The 14,823-nt window shown below is 52.9% G+C and overlaps 1 protein-coding gene and 1 non-coding gene across 2 annotated transcripts in view; both read right to left on the bottom strand.

The window, feature by feature from the left end:
• The window catches only part of TRAPPC9 (trafficking protein particle complex subunit 9), a 468,592-nt gene that overhangs the window by 41,619 nt on the left and 412,150 nt on the right, over positions 1-14,823 (bottom strand).
• On the bottom strand, positions 14,672-14,743 carry TRNAE-UUC (transfer RNA glutamic acid (anticodon UUC)). The gene has a single exon. It is a non-coding gene; the product is annotated as a tRNA-Glu (tRNA).

Here is a 14,823-nt window from a genome sequence, read left to right as displayed (position 1 = left end):
GTCCCCATCTCCCCACCCCCCATCTAGCAACCACTAATCTACGTCCGTCTCCATAGATTCGCCTGCTCTGGACACCTCACAGGAATAGAATCAGATGCCAGATGAGCTTTTGTGTCGGCTTCTTCCTTTTGGCACGATGTTGCAGCACAGATCAGCGCTTCCTTCCCCTTTTTTCTGACTGAGTAATATTCCCTGCACAGATGATCCACATGTTATTTATCTCTTCATCTGTTAACAGACATTTGTGTTGTCTCTACTCTTTGGCTTTGAAAATGCTGCCAGGAACACTTGTGTATGAGTTTTGTGTGAACGTGTTTTCAATTCCCGTGTGTGTGTGTGTGTGTGTGTGTGTATACACATATACCCACACATATATATTAGGGTGGAACTGTGGGTCATACAGAAACCTTATGTTTACCTTTTTAAGGAACTGCTAGACTCCTTTCCAAAGCAGCTGCACCACTTTATATTCCTACCAGGAGTGTATGAGGATTTCAACTTCCCCATGTCACCACCACCACTAGCCATCCTGGTGGGTAAGAAGTGGCATCTTAATGTGCTTTTGATTTGCATTTCCCAAATGACTATAAACCGTGTTGGAAATCTTTCAATGAGCATATTGACCATTTGATTTCTCTTTGAAGAAATGTCTACTCAAGTCCTTTATTTATCTTTAAATTGAATTGTCCTTTTTTTTTTTTTTTTTTTTTTTTTAAGGGCTGCATCTGCGGCACAGGGAGGTTCCCAGGCTAGGGGTCTAATCAGAGCTACAGATGCTGGCCTTTGCCACAGCCACAGCATTGCCAGATCCTTAACCCACCGAGCGAGGCCAGGGATCCAACCTACAACCTCATGATTCCTAGTCAGATTTGTTCCCACTGCACCATGACGGGAACTCTGGATTATTTGTCCTTTTATTTTATTGCTTGGCTGCACCTGCAGCATGCAGAATTTCCTGGGCCTGTGATTGAACCCATGCCATTGCAGTGATAACACCAGATCCCTAACCTGCTGCACCACCAGGGAACTCCTTATTTGTCTTTGCTATGGTTGAGTTATAAGAATCCTTTGTGTGCTCTGGATACCAGTCCATTATCAATGGACTTTCAAATACTTTCTTCCATTCTGTGGGTTGTTGTCTTTTGGCTTTCTTTATGGTGTCCTTAAGAGCACAAATGTTTTAAGTTTTGATGAAGTGCAATTTATCTTTTTTGTTGTTATTTTTGCACATTTGGTTCTGTCTAGGAAAAGACTGCCAAATTCAAAGTCATGAAGATTTATTCCTGTGTTTTCTCCTAAATGTTTTTATAGTTTTAGCTTTTATATTTAGGTATTTGATTCGTTTGGAGTTAATCTTGACATATGGTGTGAGGAAGGGGTCTAATTGGCGTGTAGGTATCCAGCTGTCTCCACAACATCTGATGAAAATACTGTTGACTCTTGACCAACACGGGTTTGAATTGGGGAGGCCCACTTACAACGTGGATTCTTTTTTCAATAAATAGGTACTATGGTATCACGCCATCCAGTGTTGAGTGCATCTGTAGATGTGGAACAGTGGGTATGGTATAAAGCACAATATAAAGTTATATGCTTATTTCTGACTGTGAGGGGGGTTGGCACCCCAACCCTCATGGTGTTCAGGGGTCAACTACACTATTCTGTCTTTACTGAATTGTCTTGGCCCCCTTGCTGAAAATCAATTCATTAATGTAAAGGGTTATTTCTGGACAGTTTTATTTCATTGGTGCATATGTCCATCTCCATCTCGTATGTATGTATGTATTAGACCCCTTCCTCACACCATATGTATTTTTGAGCATGCCCACAGCAAGCAGAAGTTCCCGGGCCTGGGATCAAACCCTCGCCACAGCAGTAACAATGCCAGACCCTCAACCACCAGGCCACCAGGGAACTCCAACATCTTTATGCCAGTTTCACATTGTCTTGATTACTGTAACTTTATAATAAGGTTGAAATTGGGAAGTGTGAGTTGTATAACTTTGTTCTTTCTTTTAAGATCATTTTGGCCATTTTGGGTCCCTTGATATGAATTCTAGGATTAGCTTGTCAATTTCTGTCAAGAAACCAGCTGGGATTTTGATAGAGACTGTGTTGATTCTGTAGATCAATTTGGGGAGTATTGATTGCAACAAAATTAAGTCTTCCAATACATGAACAAAGGATTTCTATTTATTTAGATTTTTAAACATTTTAATTTCTTTCAAGGATACTTTGTAATTTTTAGCATACACATTATAGTTTCTTGTGTTGGGTTTATCCCTAAGTATTTCATTCCTTGTGCTGCTACTGTAGATGGAGTTGTTTCTTAATTTCATTTTGGGGGTTGTTCTTTGCCAGTGTATCAGCACATAACTGATCTACCAATCTTGGGTGGACCCAGAGATGTTGAATCAGAACTAGGATTTAGGAATATTACCTTGTCATCCTAAAGTGAAGCTTCTGGAGATAGAGAAGACCAGAGGAGGGCTGCTGTGCCAACCCAAGAGGAGAAGATGCAGACCTGAACTAGAGCAATGGATGCTCCCGACTGTTGATTTGTTTGGTTTCTGCAAAGAGAGTGGTGCTGCCCAAGGTGTGGCTCCATCAGGACCTGTGCTTTCAAGGGGTTGGCTCCGGAAAGAGTGTAATTACCTCCCATCCATTGGAGTCTGTGTGAGCTGGCGCTCCGAATGGTTACCTTCTGAAACACTGGATCCTGGCCATCACTTCAATAAGTCAATATGGAAACACATAATGGGATCCAAGCGATACTGCCTGGAAGAGTTTCCTGTGGCTGCTTTAACAAATTGCTGCAAACCGAGTGGCTTAAAACAGCAGAAATTTGTTCTCTTACGGTTCTGGAGCCAGAAGTCTTAAATCAGGATCACAGGGATGAAATCAAGGTGTTGGCAGGGCCGTGCTCACTTCAGAGGCCCTGGGGAGGGTCCGTTCCCTCTCTTTTCTGGCTGCTGATGGCTGCTTGTCTTGAAGCCACAAGGCTCCAGTCTCTGCCCACAGGGTCCTACCGCCTCTTCCTCATCTGAGTGTCCTGTTTTCTTTGGCCTCTTCTTTTTTTTAAATTTTATAATGATTTTTTATTTTTTCCATTATAGCTGGTTTACAGTGTTCTGTCAATTTTCTACTGTACAGCAAGGTGACCCAGTCACACATACATGTATATGTTTTTTTTCCCTCACATTATCATGCTCCATCATAAGTGACTAGACATAGTTCCCAAGGCTACACAGCAGGATCTCATTGCTAATCCATTCCAAAGGCAATAGTTTGCATCTATTAACCCCAAGCTCCCAGTCCATCCCACTCCTTCCCCCTCCCCCTCGGCAACCACAAGTCTATTCTCCAAGTCCATGATTTTCCTTTCTGTGGAAAGGTTCCTTTGTGCCATATATTAGATTCCAGATATAAGTGATATCACATGGTATTTGTCTGTCTCTTTCTGGCTTACTTCACTCAGGATGAGAGTCTCTAGTTCCATCCATGTTGCTGCAAATGGCACTACGTCGTTTTTTTATGGCTGAGTAGTATTCCATTGGGTATATGTACCACATCTTCTTAATCCAATCATCTGTTGATGGACATTTGGGTTGTTCCCATGTCTTGGCTATTGCGAATAGTGCTGCAATGAACATACAGGCACAAGTGTCTTTTTTAAGGAAAGTTTTGTCCGGATATATGCCCAAGAGCAGGATTGCTGGGTCATATGGTAGTTCTATGTATAGCTTTCTAAGGTACCCCCATACTGTTCTCCATAGTGGCTGTACCAGCTTACATTACCACCAACAGTGCAGGAGGGTTCCCTTTTCTCCACACCCCCTCCAGCATTTGTTCTTTGTGGACTTACTAATGATGGCCATTCTGACTGGTGTGAGGTGGTACCTCACGGTAGTTTTGATTTGCATTTCTCTAATAATCCATGATGTGGAGCATTTTTTCATGTGTTTGTTGGCCATCTGTATATCTTCCTTGGAGAAATGTCTATTCGGGTCTTTTGACCATTTTTCAATTGGGTTGTTGGCTTTTTTGCTGTTGAGCTGTATAAGTTGTTTGTCTATATTAGAGATTAAGCCCTTGTCAGGTGTATTGTTTAAAACTATTTTTCTCCCATTCTGTAAGTTGTCTTTTTGTTTTTTTATGGTTTCCTTTGCTGTGCAAAAGCTTGTCAGTTTGATAAGGCCCCATTGATTTATTTTTGCTTTTATTTCTCTTGCTTTATGAAACTGACCTGAAAAAACATTTGTAAGGTTGATGTTAGAGAATGTTTTGCCTATGTTCTCTTCTAAGAGTTGGATGGTGTCTTGTCTTACATTCAAGTTTTTAAGCCATTTTGTGTTTATTTTTGTGCATGGTGTGAGGGTGTGTTCCAGTTTCACTGATTTACATGCAGCTGTCTAGGTTTCCCAGCAACACTTGCTGAAAAGACTGTATTTTTCCCATTTTATATTCTTGCCTCCTTTGTTGAAGATTAATTGACCATAGGTGTCTTTGTTTATTTCTGCCTTCTCTATTCTGTTCCATTGGTCTGTATGTCTGTTTTGGTACCAGTACCACACTGGCTGAATTACTGTGGCTTTATAATAGTGCCTGAAGTCTGGGAGAGTTATGCCTCCTGCTTGGTTTTTGTTCCTCAGGATTGCTTTGGCAATTCTGGGTCTTTTGTGGTTCCATATAAGTTTTTGGATTGTTTGTTCTAGTTCTGTGAAAGATGTCATGGGTATTTTGATAGATTGCATTGAATCTGGGGATTGCTTTGGGTAGTATGGCTTTGGCCTCTTCTAATAGAAATATGTGTGATTGCACTGGGGGCCTGGGCATCTTATCCAGGATATTCTCAAGTTTCTTAACTTCCTCACATTTACAGAGACCCTCTTTGAGGCCACACAGGGTCACACTCACAGTTCCTGGGGATTAGGGCTTGGGCGTCTTCGGGAGCGCCATGTCTCAGCCTGCCACACCTCCCTGTGTGCAGGTGGAGATAACTCTGCCGACAAGTGGAATCCTCATAACCACATCCATCCAGTGCTGAGCCTCAATCTGCTGGAACCACCCCCCCTGCCCGCAACGGGCTTCCAAAAAGGTCCATTTCCCCACAGTTGCATGTCCTGTCCAATCTCAGAGGGCCCTCTCAGAACCTGTGCTCCTTGTGCCATGTCATCACCATGGCAACTCCACGGCCTGTCTCCCACCATCCACATGGAGCCCCTGGGCAAGGGACCTGGAGGGGCTCCTGTGAGCTCTTTCATAGAACAGCAGCCAGACCCTCCTGCAGGGACTGGCGGTGAAAGAGCAGGGCCGGACAGCCTCCTGAACACCTGCAGTTCCATGGGCCCAGGCTCGGTCTCTGGTCAAATGTTTACTGAGCCTGGCTCTGTGCTGGGCACAGGGGCACCCTCAAGGCACAACCCCACATACTGGGGCGCCCTCTGCTGCCTGCACAGTTGTGAGACGCAGGACATCAAGCCTGTCACTTGTCCCCTCTGCACCTCTGTTCTCTCGTAACCACCTGCTCTGCTGTCCATGGTCTGTGCGGTTGGTGCCAAGTGGACGTGGCCCGGGCCTGTTCTTCCCCTCCCTGGGCAGGGGCTCCAGAATGAGATCGAATCTCGGCTGTGAAACTTTACGTTGCCCCTCCCCATCTCCAGGGCTCAGGCCTCATCCACCCACTCAGGGGTGAGCAAGAGGGGCCTGGAGGAGTGGGAATTTGTGTGGTCCTTCCTTACCGTCTGTGTGGTCCTCCTGCTCAGAGCCAGGTGGGCTGTCCCGATGGAGACGGGCACCTTCCCTGGCCAGCAGCCCCCACCCGGCCCCACTCTGCTCCTTAGGTGAGGTGGGGGCGCAGGTCACCCCCAGCCCATGGAGCTCCTGCCCAGGGAGGCTGCCCACTACGGGCCCATCTGACGACCCTGCAGGACAACGTCGGGGAGGCGGCCGTGGTGGGGGTTGGCGGGGGCGGCGGGGGGCTGGCGAGCCCCGGGGGCAGAAGAAATGAGATGCCTGCTCCTGCTGTACAGGACGGTTCTGGCACGTTTATGGAAAACCGGAGTTTCTTCCGAAGCAAGCTGCACATCACTCTTGCTTTAATAAATTTGCCAAAATCATCTTATAAAATGGAATGTCTTCCTAATTTAATCTAGTATTAATTTAATAAAACTCACTCATTTACCAAGACTTCTAGATACATGGGCCAGACCCAGGCTCAGCTAGAGGGCGGCTGAGGGCAGTGAGAGGCCGAGGTCTGTTCCCTGAGCTGAGCCCGAAGTTCAAGCACATGGCCCCCAGCGTCACTGTGCCTCCGAACCTGGACCTTCACATGTGTGCCAGCCTTTAATCCTCGCAGTGCCCATGTCTGGAAACTGCCTGCGGTCACAGGTGACACAGACCCTGCTGAGCTGGCGGAAGGGAGCAGGGCCCCGGGAAGGTGCTGGAGAGTCTCCGTGCCATGTGCGCTTGTGGGTAACCAGGCAGCTCCCCACAAAAGCCCTCGGTGGCCCGCCTACTCCCCAGCCCCTGTCACTCGGCTCCAGCACAAAGGCTGCCCTGCTGCCACCCAGACACTTAGCATCTGCCTCTCCCTTGGCCTCAAATGTCCCTCCTGTAATATCCCCTGGCTTGGCCCACCTTCCTTGGGGTCTCTGCTGGGTGGCCACCTTCCTGACTCTCGCCACCACCTGGTATTTGTCTGTCTTGGCCCCTCTTCCGGGATAGCAAGTGGGCTCTGGAGGGCAGAGCTGTGCCCGGGTTGCCCCCTGCTCTATGCCTGGCACGTGGCGGGGATTTAATATATAGCAGAAGAATGAATTAGAGGAGCTGACGACAAGGACAGAAAACACATTTGCCCTCCGTGCATTGGGGACATGTGCGGGGGAGAGGCTCGGTCAGGGTTGTCCCACGGCCGCATGATGACAGCGTGATTTACTGTTGACGTGAAAGTTTCGCGTGTCGTAATTGTCACTGAAAGAATGGAGCATTTGATGGAGGATTTGATTAGCTACCCGATCATTAAGCCTCACATTTAAAAACCAGATAAGCCGCAGGACCAGGAAGAGGGACTTGGCTCCCTGGGGGGCAGGCAAGGGCAGGGCTCCTGTCCTTGCCTGGCTGTGCGCCCGCCCACCAGTCCCTTCCCTCCTGGGCCCTGGCTGCGGCCCTCATGCTGGAGACACAGCCACCCTCCTGACGCATGGCGCCTGGGCCCCTGTGGCTATGGGATGCGTGGGCAGCCTAATCCTGCCCCTTCTGGAAGCAGTTCTTGGGGGTGCTGAGATGTCAGCCTCTGGCTGGGCTGGCACCAAGTCCACCTGGAATAATCCCGATAACTAACAGACGCCGTACCGTGCCGTCCACGGCAAGTCTGTTACTACGTGTGTATCTACACTCATGTGCCGTGTTTCAGAAAGCGCTGGAGGCAGGCAGGCATCAGCTAGGAAGCGGGCACTGGATCGTGTTGGCCGAACTGTGTGTGGACCAAGGTGGAGGAAGCCCATGGGTCCACGGGAGGACGGGCGGACAAAGTGAGGTGGCTGCATCCACACAGTGGGATGTCATCAGGCTGAAACGAAGCAGATTCTGACCCAGGCGCCGACACGGATGGACGGTAAAGATAACAGGCTAAGTGAGACATAAGCCAGCCACAAATGCTCTATTGCTCCCACTTACATAAGGTCCCTAACGTCGCCAAATTCCTAGAAACAGACAGCAGGACGGGGCTCGCGGGGGAGGGCGGGGAGCTGTTCCATGGGGACAGTTTCCCTTTCAGGTACGGAAGAGGTCTGGCGATGGATGGTGGTGCTGGTTGTACCAAAACATGAATGAACTTAAAGCCAAGGAGTTTTACACTTACGAGTGAGTAAAATGGTAGACTTATGTGATATACATGTATTGCATACATGTGTGTTTCACCACAGTAAGAAAAAGGAAAAAAACAAAAAGAAAAAAAAAACAACCGTTTATGTCCCACATGGAGCTGCAGACACACCTGGTGGAATCAGATCCAGAGACGATGGCCTGTGACCCCCCAGCACCCCCGCCTGCCCCAGTCCGTGTGGGTTACAGGGGACCCAGAGATCAAGGACCACAATGTCCCCACGCACACACAGGTTGTGCCGGGCTGCAGGCCAGGCGCTACAGAGACACTGGCGACAAGCAGGTAACAAGCAATCCCAAACTAGACAGCACTGTCTCATATGTTTGCAAGGGAGGTGACAGCAGCCCCCCCAAAAAGACAAAAACAACAATGTGGCAGATGCTCCGTGAGCCCCCAGCGTGTGCAGGCAGGGTCCTCGGAACCGGGCACGGCCACCGAGCACTGCGCCATTGCTGTGACCGGGCTTCCGGATCTGGCTGGGAGCCTCCAGGGGCCAGTGTGGAAAGGAAATCCCAAATGGGTTTGGCTCCTGCTGCCGGAGGAGAGGAAGGCACGACTTGTGCTACGTCTGGTCCTGAAGCAGGGGAGCCAAGCGAGACTCCACGGAGCCGACCTCGAGTAAGTGATGCTTCTGGGTGTTCTTGCAGGGGACACAGGAAGCCGGCTGCAATGGCTCGTGGGCACAGTAAGAGGCCACAAAAGGCGGGCACATCACCAACAGCACGTGGCCAGGGGGCGGGGACACGAGCGCGTGGATGCCGTGCATGGTGGGGGAGGTTGGGGGCGGCTGCTGCTGAGGTGCATCCCCGTCCCCCTGCCCTGGCCCGGCTGTGTCCACTGTTAGGGGAACGAGGCAGGGGTGTGAGGGCACAGTGAGCTGTAAGGAGATCCGTGGAAAGGGGCGGGGATGCGAGCCAGGAGGCCGAGTCCCGGCCAGAAAGCAACACGGACTCAGGCGTTCTGGTCCTAACTGCACAGCACAGCCGTGGGGACCAGCCAGGCATCTGCACTGGACACGCTGTCACCCAGCTGGGTTCTGCCTTCCTCAGTTCTGTTTGGAGGAAAGCTTTCAAGTGCCCATCAGCTTAGAAACGGATCTTGGGGACACAAACAGAGGCGGCAGCTCTGCCTTTCAATACCCGCATCTCAGCGGCCTCCCAGCCCAGCACTGGCCTGCAGAGCTCAGCGGGCGGCCCCAGAGGCCTGCGGAGATGCCTCACGGCCCCCACATCAAGCCCTGGGCCTCTGCTCCGACCCCTAGCATCCCACGGTCAGGCTGAGACCCACGCGGTTCACTGAGCCCACCCTGCCGGGCGCTCAGTCTTCCACAGACACGCCAAGGGGAGGAGGCCGTCGAGCTCATTTGGGAGAGGATGCCCTTCTGCCTGGGCTCCGGGCAGCCCTGGCAGCCGGCCCTGGGTGGGGCTTTAGGGCAGGGGACCGGCTCTCAGGAGGTGGGGGAGACAGGAGAGGGGCTGGGTTGGGGGAAGAGGGTCCCTCCGTGATTTGAGGTCCTGGTCACGCAAGGGCCGCTGAGCAGAAGCAGGACGGGACGAGAGGTCAGAGGATGCCCCCGCCACCCCTTCCAGTCCCCCCCACTGCCCAGTGCGGCCTCGGGCGGCCCTTGGCCCTCAGCCTGTTTCTTCCCGTTTCAAGTGCAGGTGGCCCTTTAGAGTTCACAGGCTTGTGGAGAAGATGAAACGCAATAAATAGCAACATGGAAGCTGCCGCATCCTGTCAGACGCTCACATTTGCCCCCACGGAGGAAAACTGTGAAACATTCTTCCTTATGGGCACGATGTCAACTAGCAATTGATCTCTGATGACGACGGGAATACATTCTAAGCAGAACAGCTCGTTTGGAAAAAGTGGCCTTGTCTCGAGAATGAGGAGCCGGTCTCCAACTTGGGAGATGAGGCTCCCGCTGTGGGCATTGAAGGGGCTTAGGAGGTGCGGTGTGTGTGTGTGTGTGTGTCTGTGCACCTGTCTCTGATGTGGGAGGGTCTACATGCTGTTGCGTGTGTCTGCGTGTCTGTCTCTAAGCCGTTTGTGTCTGCAGCTGAGGGCATCTGTGTGGGCATCTGAGCAGTGCTTTGTGTATTTGTGCATCTGTCTCTGTGGTGTGTGAGGGGCATGTCTGTGTGTTGTTGTATGTGTCTCTGCACATGTGTGTGCTGCTAGGGGCCCTGCAGGCTCTCACCAAACATGTGGCCCCTGCAAGGGTGACACGGGAAGGACCCTTTAGACCTCCCGGCCCGCAGCCTGGCCCTGACCTTCAGCCCATGGGCAGAGACCGACTCTGCTGTCCCTGGGGGAGTGGTCAAGCCCTCTGTCCCTGCTGGACCGCACAAGGGACCAGGGCACGGCCACCTCGCCCAGAGCCCACCCCCAGACGTTGTAAATGCAGGAGCCGCTCAGGCCCAGAATCATCCCTGAGGGGACAGTTGGACCAGGACCGGCCTCTGCCCTCTAGCAGCCCGCCGTCGGGCACAGGTCGCTGCAAACACTGCTGAGCGCCCATGCTTCCTCTGGGCCATCCTCAGAGCTTGCACATTCGACCATCGACAAATGAACGAGCATTCACTGGATTTCTACTGGTAAATCACTGGTGGAAGGTTTGCCGAAGAACTCCAGCCCTTTCTCCTCAGAGGAGATGCTCAAAGCCCACTGAGCCGCCGCTGGCCAGGCCTGTCTCTCGAGGTGCGCGTCCCCTTTAGCTGCAGTTTGCTTGCTTAGAACCGGGGGCCCCCCATCCCTTGCCCCAGAGGATGCGATGCAGCGAGGGGGATTATCTTAGTTGTTTTGGCAACAATCTGAAGTCAACGCTAAACAGACGCGTAGTGTGAACTTGCAGCGAGTTCACCCCCCGTGGAGCCAAGGTGACCCCGTGGGCCTTTTCCCAGGGAGCCCCAGGCTGCAACCCAAGCACCCCCAGCCCAGGTCTCACACACGTGTGCTCCACAGACACTTCACCCTCAGACCCCCCCCTGCCCCGACCTCCGTGAAGGGCAGGGAGCTTGAAGTTCAGGCAGCAGAGGTCTCTCCAGCCCCCAGCCCCCATGGGCAGGACAGCAGGAGAGCTGGATGGGTAGCCAGTTCCCCGGCCCCCCGCGCAGTGGATCTCCTGCAGGAACTCGCTCGCCACGTATCGCTGCAGCCCCCCACCCTGGCCAGGGAGGGCTCCGCTCAGCTGAGGCACCTCCAAGCTGGGCACCCAGTTGGGTAGTGGGACAGTCCAACCCAGGCTCTCTGCCTTCTTCCTGCCAGCTGTCCGACCCCCTCAGTGGTCCTGAGGCTCCCCAGGCCTTGCCAGGGGTGTCGGGGGAGGGGGCCCAGCTTCAGGCCTAGAGGCAGAGCAGACACCCCGGACGTACACCCCTGGGAGTTCCTGCAGGTCAGGGGGGGCACGGAGTTGGCAGAGGAGGGGGTGCTCATGCTGCCTTCCTGCCTGAGTGTCTGAATGCTCCAGCCACGCAGAGACTTGGGGAGCTGGTGTCCCTGGAGACTGGGGAGGGCTTCAGGTCCTCTCTCTGTCGGATGCCGGCAAGTCTGATGGCAAAAAGCAGGCTGGTAGCAGCCCACAGCAACAGGGCCTCCAAGCGCAGGCAGGGGACTGGGGGGCAGGGCTCTGGCTCTGCTGGGAAGGGCTGGGAAGTCCCCGCACACAGCGGTGACACTGGTGACAGGGGCTGTCATTGGTCTCCCTTCACACAGGAGGAGGGCAAGATGCAGAGAGTTTAAGGAGCTTAGCTTTAGCTCGCGGGCCCCAGGGTGGCAGTGGCAGGGTTCTGCCTGGCTTTTTAAAAGGTATTCTCTTTGAACATTGTTGAGATTGACTGCGCACACGCCACGAGTCACCCCGTTCAGGGTGCACGATCCCGCAGGTTTGGGTATGTTCACCGCTGTCTAAGCCCAGAGCATTTCATTAACCCAAACAGAAACCCCAGCCCATTCGCAGTCACCCACCCTACGCCCCCGACAACCCCGATCTACTTCCTGTCTCCATGACTGACCTGGTCTGGACGTTTCATATAAACGGAATCGGACAATAGCTAACTTTGACATCTGGCTTCTTTCTCTTAGAGTGATACGGTAAACACATGTCCCCAGGGCCGCACCTGCCAGTGCTCCAGCCCTTCTCACGGCCGAGCCACGTCCACGGACGGGGCACCCTGGTGCTGAGTCATCCGCCCGTGGGCACCTGGCTTGGTTGTTTTCCACTTTCAGCTGCGAAGACGCCAGCACGGGCTTGGTCGGTCCTTCCAAGGTTTTCACGTCTCTCGGCCGAGGGAGGATGTGTCTGCTTTGCACCCCTGTGCTCTCGTACCCGACCTAGTTGGAAACAAGGCTAACTCTCCCTGGACTGTAACATTTTATCACCAAGAACATCGAACTCAACAGCCCTTCTAAGGCCAGGGGGACGAACGCAAAGCCCACATCTCCCACCTCCCTTGTGCCACTTAGCGTTTACCCCAAACCCCAAAGCGCTGCCTTGCATTGCATAGACCTGGCTTCTAAATTGACTCTCGAGCACAGTCTTGTCCAAAGGCGGACTCAGCACTTTGCCCCACGTTGCATCAGCAACACTTGGACTAAGCAGGCACAGGGCCGGGAGGGAAGCAGCCCAGGAAGCATCACTTTAGGCTGGCGGCCTTGGCGGGAGCCAGGAGCCAAGACGCAGCGCTGAACTTCCGAGTGTCTCCAGCAGGGAGGTCGGCAGGCTGTGACACGGCTTGGTGCTGATGAGACAGGCGGACGCGGATCTCGCGGGGGGACGAAGCCTGGGCAGTCACCTTACATTCCAGGCTCTTTCCCATTGCGATTGTTGCCCTCCCAGTGTCTCGATCAAGCCTCGGTTAGCCAGTGGGCACCCGGGGTCCCCCCCAAACCCTGCCGCCTGCCTTCCAGACCTGTGCTTCCTCATCTCCCACTGCAGCCTTCAACCTCTGCCACCCGAGTTCTGGAAAAGCAGCAGTGCCCACCTGCTGGCGCCATCACACCCATAACCACAATCGCCACCAGCACACACCGGCACCACGGCCACACCCTCCACATCCACTGCCCAGCCAGACAACCAGGCTGACCCCAACGTGCCAGCCCCGAGGCCACCGAGCACCTTCCCAGGCGGACACCGACAAGGATCCTTTCCAAGCCCCCAACTCCCCGGGCCCTGCCCGTACTTCCCTGGGCACTCCCAGAGCAGACGCTGCTGTGGGTCACCTGCCCTGAGCACACCTGCCCCAGGGGTGGAGTCCCTGGGGAACTGGAAAGACAGGTGGTGGGAGAGTCTCTGTAGACGGGCAGAGGCACACATGCGACTGTCTGCCGGCTCCTGGGGCCCACAGAAAGGACAGCGATGTGACAGATAAGGCACGAAGCCACGAGGAAAGAGAGGCAGTGGCGGGTGGGGGAGAGGGCGGGTCACCCTGGGAAGAATGAAGAGTAACGGACAGGACGCCAAGGCCAAGGGAGCAGCTGCCTGCCATGGGGGCAGGGCGGTGACAACGCACAAGCGTAACGCACCCCGGGGCCCGGCGGCAGGGCTGCTGCTTCTGAGCTGACAGAACTCAGGGGTTTGAGGAGTTGGTTGGCATCGTGTTGGTGGCTTGAAATTGGCCACCACAGGAGTAGTTACATCTCAGAACCCGGCAGTGCTACAAACCACACTTGCTCCCACCTCCTCCCCCAGGGGGCTGGGTGTTCAGCATTTCCCAGCACTGCGGAAACAGTCCCTCCCCCAAATGGCCAGGGATTAATGGTCATTTGTATTCTTGGCAGAATTTGAGCCAAGGAGCCTCCAGACTCCATGAAGTCTAGATCTGAATTACCAGGAGCAGCGGCCCCCTTCTCTGATCTGGCTCCTGGATGCTGGCAGCAAGGACCACGGCCCTGGCAAGGAGACACCAGTCCAGTGGAAAGACCTAAAGATTCGGATGGTGGGCAGGGTCCCCGGTGACCTGGGCAGCCCAGCCCACTCAGGACACAAGCATCCCACCAGCTGCGGAAGGAACTCAGGCCGAGGGGCCCAGTCATTTGAGAACCTTTAACCTGAGAGAGACCAGGAGAAATAAAAGAGAAGGAACAGAGGAAACAGGAACAGCAGCAGGGAACAAAGAGAACCGGGAAGGAAGCTGTGATGCATGTTTTCAGAGAGAGAGGCTTGTCCGCTCATGAAAGAAGAACGGGAAGACATCAAGAGGAACAGCCAGTGATGAAGACCTCTTGGAAATTAAAAATGTAACAAGAAACATTAAAGAAATTTGGCACAGAGACTGGAATTAACCTTGTGGAAATTTCCCGGGAAGCAGAGTAAAAATTCTAAGAGGTAGGAAAAGGGAGAGAAGAGAGAATTAAAGGGCCAGCGGAGGAGGTCATCTCTCCAATTAACAGGCACATCCTAGAAGAGGATGAACAAAGAGAGGGATGAAAGGGGGAGCTACTAAGGAACTCAGAGAGACCTTTTCTTGGGTTTTGCTGCCGTTGTTGATGTTTTAACTGAAATGGCCTGCCTACGAAGGGCCCACTGCGAATGAATTTCAAAAGCACAACATCAGGACACATCATGTGAAATTACAGAACACTGGAGAATGAAGAGAAGACAAGACTCCCAAGGGAAGGGAAGAAGGCAGGCTGTTTTCAGAGGATCAGGAAACCAGAACTCATTTGGCAGAAAGGAATTGCTTTCTTTCTTTCCTTCTTTCCTTCCTTCTCTCCTTCTCTCTTTCTCTCTTTCCTTCTTTCTTACTTTCTGGCCACAGAGTGCAGTGGCTTGATGTGGGCTCTCAGTTCCCTGACCAGGGATCGAACCCGGGCTGCAGCAGTGAAAGCGCTGGGTCCTGACCACTAGACCACCAGGGAACTCAGAAGTTCATTTTTTAAAGATATAAAAATATCTGGAAGGTAGAAGATACGGTTTTTGCAAACCAGAAGACAGGAAG

Source organism: Phacochoerus africanus, chromosome 6, assembly GCF_016906955.1.
Source record: "Phacochoerus africanus isolate WHEZ1 chromosome 6, ROS_Pafr_v1, whole genome shotgun sequence".
Classification (NCBI taxonomy): domain Eukaryota; kingdom Metazoa; phylum Chordata; class Mammalia; order Artiodactyla; family Suidae; genus Phacochoerus; species Phacochoerus africanus.
The sequence above is the reverse complement of the archived record's forward strand: the minus strand, read 5'-3'. Positions and strand labels throughout refer to the sequence as shown.